Raw genomic sequence first — 6,738 nt, 5'->3', positions numbered from 1 at the left:
CCGAGTGCTAAGGGCGTATGGCCTAGCATGGTGGCTAGCATGCGCACCAAGCCGAGCCTAGGCTGCTGGTGCGTGCTAGCGCACCCATGCTAGCATCGCAAGGCTAAGCGCTGCCTAGTGCGTGCTAGCATGCTAGGCGCACCCTTGTGCGCGCAATGGCTAGCAAGCCATGCCGCAACAAGATGCAGCAGCTAGCACGTTAGGCGCGCCAGCTCGCCACAACAAGCAGCAGCATGGCTAGGCCATTGCTTGCTGCCTAGCAGAGTTGGCCAAGGCCAGCAGCAGCCCGCACAAGCATGCTGGGCTTGCTGGCCAGCAGCGCCTAGCAGCCCGCATGCGAGTGTTGGGCCTGTTGGGCTTGTTGGGCGTGGCTGCCACGGACCACAGCACATGGCAGCCCACCTTTGCTGCCTTGGTGCCCAAGGGTGGGTGCCATGTGGCTTGTGGTCCTTGAGTGTGTGTGGAGTGAGGTGGCCGGTTATGAAAGAGGGAGTGGGGAGCAAGTTTGGTCCCCCCCCCCTTCTCCAAGTGGTCCTCACCTAACCACTCACATGAGCTTGCCACTTGCTGATTTATTACTAGCTTGATTATTAATTTTATTTTAGCTTTAAAATAAAATGGAAAAATCATACTATCCCACATTGATGGGAGAGTAAATGATACTCCCATCATTTCCTATAAATACCCAAGAATAGGCATTGGGAATGATGCTTGAGTAAGAGTTGGAAAAGGCATCACAATTAGTGAAAACCTTTGAACACAATATAATTACTCGGTTTTTATTGGTCGGGTCTTGCTAACCCCAAGACATTGGACCTAGATGGTTTTGTTGGTGTGGGTGGACTTCGTTGGAGGTCTCCGTGTGAGCGGGACTTGAAGCTTTCAAGTAAGAGCTCATTTTGGAGCGAAGCACGCGTCAAAGGTAATTAGCTTATCTTAATCTTGTGATTAATATAATTATGTTTATGGTTTTATTTATTGCGAGTGCGGTCTTGTTTTTGGGTTTGTTTCCGCGATGAGTCGGACTCACCAAACACCAACATATTTCCCATCTCAAGAGCAGCTATAAATCGAAGAAGAAAAGCAAAGGGAGTCTGATGGTTTTTTGTGGGGTTTGTGGGTTTTATTATTTAATTTCTTTTTCTTTAGAATTTTATTTCTTTAGTTTTATTTTATTTATTTTATTTTCCTTTTCTTAATTCTCTTTAATTCCTTTTCTTTATTAATTTCCTTCTTTTATTTTTCTTTTTTCTTAGCTTAGTATAAACACCTATTTTTGGGATAATTAGTAGAAAAAAAACAATTAACAATTATTCTATTCTCTAATTAGTTTTTAGGAGAGCTTCTCTCTCTAGGTTTAGCTTAGGATTAGAGTAGTTTAGAGAGAGAAAGTGAGGGTTTCACCATTGTTGAGCTTGGATATTGAAGAGGATGATTGATCATCTTGCTTGTAGATTTTCACATTCAATCAATGAGAATCTTTAACTCTCTATCCTCTATTTTATTTTCCTTCTTTTGATTATTGTTTTTGTTGTTGGTATTGCTTGTTAATCGTGTTGATTCTTAATTATTTTTTTATTAATCTTGTTGTTATCATGATTATTGAGTAATTCCCCCATTAAGAGGATGGTTGTGGTGTAGTTGCATCTTGATCATGTTCTAGGGTTTGGAATTGATTTATTTGATATTAAAGTCTTTATTTGCTTGATATTCTTTGATTTTCTTGAAAGTGCACATTGTTGGTTGATTAAAGGTGAATCTTTGCTAACAAGGAACAGAAGTAGACTTAGTTAGGGTTCATTACTATTGATTGTTCTTTGCTTGCACCTCCCAATATATGGTTCTAGTGTGGAAACATAGAGGGTATGTTAGGAGAAGCCAATTAACCCCAGCAGGCGGCTAGATTGGACCTTACTTCGATATTCGAGCATGTTTAGTTCATAATTAATTCAACTTCTATGCCTTTGTTATGCTTGAGTGATTGCTACTCCTAGACCATTTCCCTTAATGTTTTATCTCTAGTTTTAGTTTGTTTAGTCCTTAGTTTACCATCCTTTATTCCGGACTAGCTTAGTTTTTTATAGCATTAGGTAGTGTTTATCTATTCCTCGTGGTTCGACCCCTCTTCTTGCCGTATACTCGTATTAGGTTAAGTTGAGTGTTATAAATTGTATTTGATTTAGGTGTAGTCGTCTAACGACGCGATTATTTCCTTTGTCAGAATCAAGATTGAATGGTTCTTCAAGGTTTTCCTCCATTTCTAGTGTGCAAATTGCCTCTGCGGAGAATCCCCACATGTCCTCTTCATCGTTATCATGGTTTATTTCTAGAAGTGATTAATCATTTGTCGCTATTTTTAGAGGAGAAGCATGTATAGTCATAGGAAGACCTTGATAGTTCAACCTAATCATTTGATGAAGCGAGGATGGTATCGCTCCAAGCTCACGTATCCAAGGATGTCCAAGAAGAAGATTAAATGTAGGTTTAATGTTCATGACATGGAATTCAACCATCTTTTGTATTGGGCCTGTGGTAATTGATCGCTTAACAGTTCCACACACTGATCTCCTTGAATTTTCATAGGCCGTAATGCTTTGTGTTGTTGATTGGAAATCTTTTTATGGATTACGTCCTAAGTATTTTGCAGTTCGTAATGGGCACACATTTATAACTGACCTATTGTCCATTAAAGTAAGAGGGATGTTTTATCCCTTGCACCCTACATTTAAGTATAATACGTTGTTGTGGGTAGTGTCTTTTGAAGGAAAATCAGCATTAGTAAAAATGATTGATTTGTCGAATTTCTCGTTAGTTAGCAAGCTATCGAGATCCTGGGTGGTTGTGTCCGTACTTTAAGACAAAGCTGTTAGAGCATTCATAAGAGAATTCCTAAGTTCTTTAGAAGTACTTAGGAGTTCCCAAATGCTAACATTTGCCTTGGATTGACGAAGTTGTTTGAATAATGGATCTTCCACCTCAAGTGGAGGTGGTATTGCATTTTGAACTTGATTTTAAGTGGTCAAAGATCCATTTGGTGGTGCTTGATAAACTCGCCCAGAACAAGTTAGATGTTCTATCTCGTTTGTAGGAATCATGAACCAAATTTATTCTAGAGGCTTTGAGTGTGCCTCCATTTCAATATGCTCCATGAGTTGTGCTTGATGCCATTGTTCATCCAAGGAGAGATTTGATAAATCTTGTGATTTCCCCAAGAAAAGATCCCAATCAAGCGCTCCACTTTTATCATTTTGTAGACAAGGTGGAGGTGAGACGGCGGCATACTTAGTGACATATAAGTCCTAAATGTCATCATCCCATAACCCACACACTTCATTAGTTGTCCCTATGAGTGTTGTTGTTAGAGGCTTTCCTATGGGAGTGATATAGCCCAAAGAATTGAACGCATCACTTCCCACATGATCCTCATAAATGTGAAATGATCCTGATGGGAATATATTGTTGTTGGGTTTAGGCGTGGGAATTCTTCCATCGTCTACTAGATCTTGAATCTTGGGCTTTAGGACAAAAGCAACATTCAGTATCATGCCCAACACCTCTATGATAAGCACAATAGGCATTGCCATCCCATTGAACGTTTCTTTTTTCTGGAGGACTGGGTGGCATTGGTCCTGTTGCTGTAAGTAATCCTTTTTCATTTAATTTATTTAGCAATTCTTTGTAGTTCACAGGAAGTTGTGTAAACCTTCTTTCTCTTGTCCATATCCTTCGAGGGTCATTACTATGATATTGATTTGTGCTATTATATTGTGTGGAAGTCGCATATACATCAATATAGGATGAAGTGTTATCATTCCCCTTTTTATAGTTGTTCTTAGGTTGGTGATGATAAGGCTTATTTGCTTTTTTTCAGCAAGATCATCTTCAATCCTAGTAGCACATAATGGACCTTTTGAAAAGTGTTTAAACCAAGGTAGCTTAGATGTTTGTTGTACTTTTCATGACAATTTTCAATGAACTTTTGTACTAACTCGAGTTTAGGTGGCCTTTGGGCAAGGTGAGCCGCTTTTTCTCGCCATCTACCATACAAAATAAGGAAACCTTCATCTTCTACTTGCTTAAGCATCTCAAGTTCACGCAAAGTTGATTTGAACTCTATGTTACTCTCATATTGGGTGATGAAAGCTGAAACTACATATTCACATGCTGTCTTGAATTTCGCATCCAACCCATAGTACCACTCTCTCGCGGCTGGTCCTAGAGATAAAGGGAAAGTCAAAGAATAAAGCTTAGGATCAACTCCCTTTAATGCCATGGTGCTAGTAAAACATATTAAATGATTTTTTTTTATTATTGGTCACCTTAAATATTGCCAAGTCCGAGCTACGAACTTTTCTTGTAAAGCAAGTCCTGTAGGAGGAGCAATCTTTTTGTGTCGAAGTACTTGTTCTCTATTGTGGAACGAAGAACAAGCGTCTCCAACGACTTTTCTTTGATGGATATATAATTCCTCCGTCTTTTGTTTCAAGTCCAAAGTTTCGGCACTTTTATTTTTAGCTTATTCAAGTTTATTAATCCTTCTCTCCTCGGCCTCTTGATCCTTTTCATCTCTCAAACGAGCAATCTCTTCTTGGAGTTGCTCTATGGTTGACATCGTTGTTGTCCTAGAATTAGTTGTTGAGGGAAGGTGATTTGAAAGGGGTGAATTGTTTGATGGTAAATGTAGAATGCGAGTTCCCGGGAGTCTTTCTTCTTAAGCTCGTAAACCAGCCCTAAAAGAAGTACAAAAGGATAAGTAAATCGATACGCTTGATTAGGAGACAAAAGAAGATAAAAGAAGAAAGAAAAGACGCAAGATTCTTTCGAATGGATAACATCACCTTTAAACAATTCTTTAATAAATATATTATTTGAATAAGCGAATCGTTCTTCTAAGAATCAAAAGGACTCGTAACACTAGGCGCACGCAAGTAACTAGGTTGCACGCGAAAGGCGCGTGCATCCCTAGTTCTTGCGCTGGTAGTGGTCACACAACTCAATGAGTTGCGCGAGCCACCTGCTCATGCTATTTTTTTTCTTTGTTCGCGCAATATTGTTTTTTTGCTTTTATCTCACCTCTTTTTTTTCGATTTTTTTTATATTATCCTTCGAATATGACTCAAAATTACAAAGATAGAACTTCATAATTGGGAACCTAAACCAAATTAAAAAAAAAAAAAGGAAAAGCTATCCTAAACACGTCACACATAGTCATGTAATCACATAAGCATACAATAAGCTAAGGTTCACATAATGCATTTCTAAGGTAGTACATTTGGGTGTTCAAAGGTCTCATATCTTAAGGAACGATGCACAAATCAATCACTCAACGTGTTGACTCATGACATAGCCCTCCTAACACTTTGTTGGCGATATGGGTGGGATGATTGTTATTGATTTCGGGATAGAAGCTTAGTGTTGGCAACCCCTAGCCAATGAGTCAATCCCCAAAGGTTATAGTGTGCTATGATTATGCATGATGCAATGTTGCTTGTTTGATTTTTACTGTTGTGAAAAAAGAAGATATTATGCGTTAAAGTCTCGCTCTCTAACTAGATATTATCCAAGTTGATTCCCATTACAACCCATAGGCAACCTAGTGTTGGAAACCTTGGACTATAACTAAAAATTAATCTTGTAACCTCTAAGTCCCCAGCGAAGTCGCCACTGTAAGGAGGGTGTTCCCATCATAGGGGACCTTTCTCCTTAAATGCCCATGGCCCTTTAAATGCCTAGGACTTTACACTTGTTAGGGTGCATTAGGATTTGAACTCCTGGCATTTTGGGGGACCTTGAATTAGAATGGACCCTATCATCACGCTTTTTCTTGTAAGAAACAAGTAGGAGTCGCCAATGAGTTTTAGGAAAACTCATAAACCTCGTCCAAGCGTTTTTCCCAAGTAGAGTTCAAGGGATATTTAACACGAATCGTAAGTTTACCCATGCCCAAATTGGTCTACATAAACGAGAAATGAGTTCGGGGCGAGGGTACCAAGATAACGTTCCCTTTAGAGGGGAATAGCTATCTTAGCACTAATACGACCTCTATTAGCTCTTTCTTTTTCACAATTTCATCACCAAACAATATATGCTACGTGATATCTAAAAAATAAGTTAGTTGATTTAATTTGCACGCGTCAATCACGTAGGAATTACATTGCAAAACTTGTTATTATTATTTAATCAATATTCGTGAAAAAAACGAAAAATAAACAAGATTCGCCTTGGCTTAAGTGATCAGTCAATAATTAATTGTTCAATTCTATTCTTTTTTAACGCAATATATTATATGAAATTAATTAAATAAAAGTTCATTTAAAGTGATCAAACAACAGTAATTAATTAATTTAAGTTATTTTAAACAAGAAAATAATGTGATTGATCTAAGTGCTTGGGAATTTACCACTTCTCTTTGCTTGATCTTCGTTTAGAACACTTATAGACTCCTTCTTGTTCGGGAATCTCCACCGTAGTAACAAGTATTGAGGGGGTAAGTGTTTAGGACAAGAGGGTTTGATAGTTCATAAGTTCACAAAGTTTCTGCTAGAGTTTTAGGTTAATTTCTTTCTGTTTGAGCCTCATATTACGCCTCTATTTATAGGGAATGGGTACATATAGGATTTTGAACATTCTATTGCAGTAGGTGTCGCGCGCATCTAAATGGGTTGCACGCGATAGCCAAGCGCAAGTCATTGAGATGCGCTGCTTTGGGCAGACAACTGATGATCTAGCGCCTGGTAA

Source organism: Chenopodium album, chromosome 2 (genome assembly GCF_948465745.1).
Source record: "Chenopodium album chromosome 2, dcCheAlbu1.1, whole genome shotgun sequence".
Lineage (NCBI taxonomy): Eukaryota > Viridiplantae > Streptophyta > Magnoliopsida > Caryophyllales > Amaranthaceae > Chenopodium > Chenopodium album.
This window is presented reverse-complemented; position numbering follows the sequence as displayed.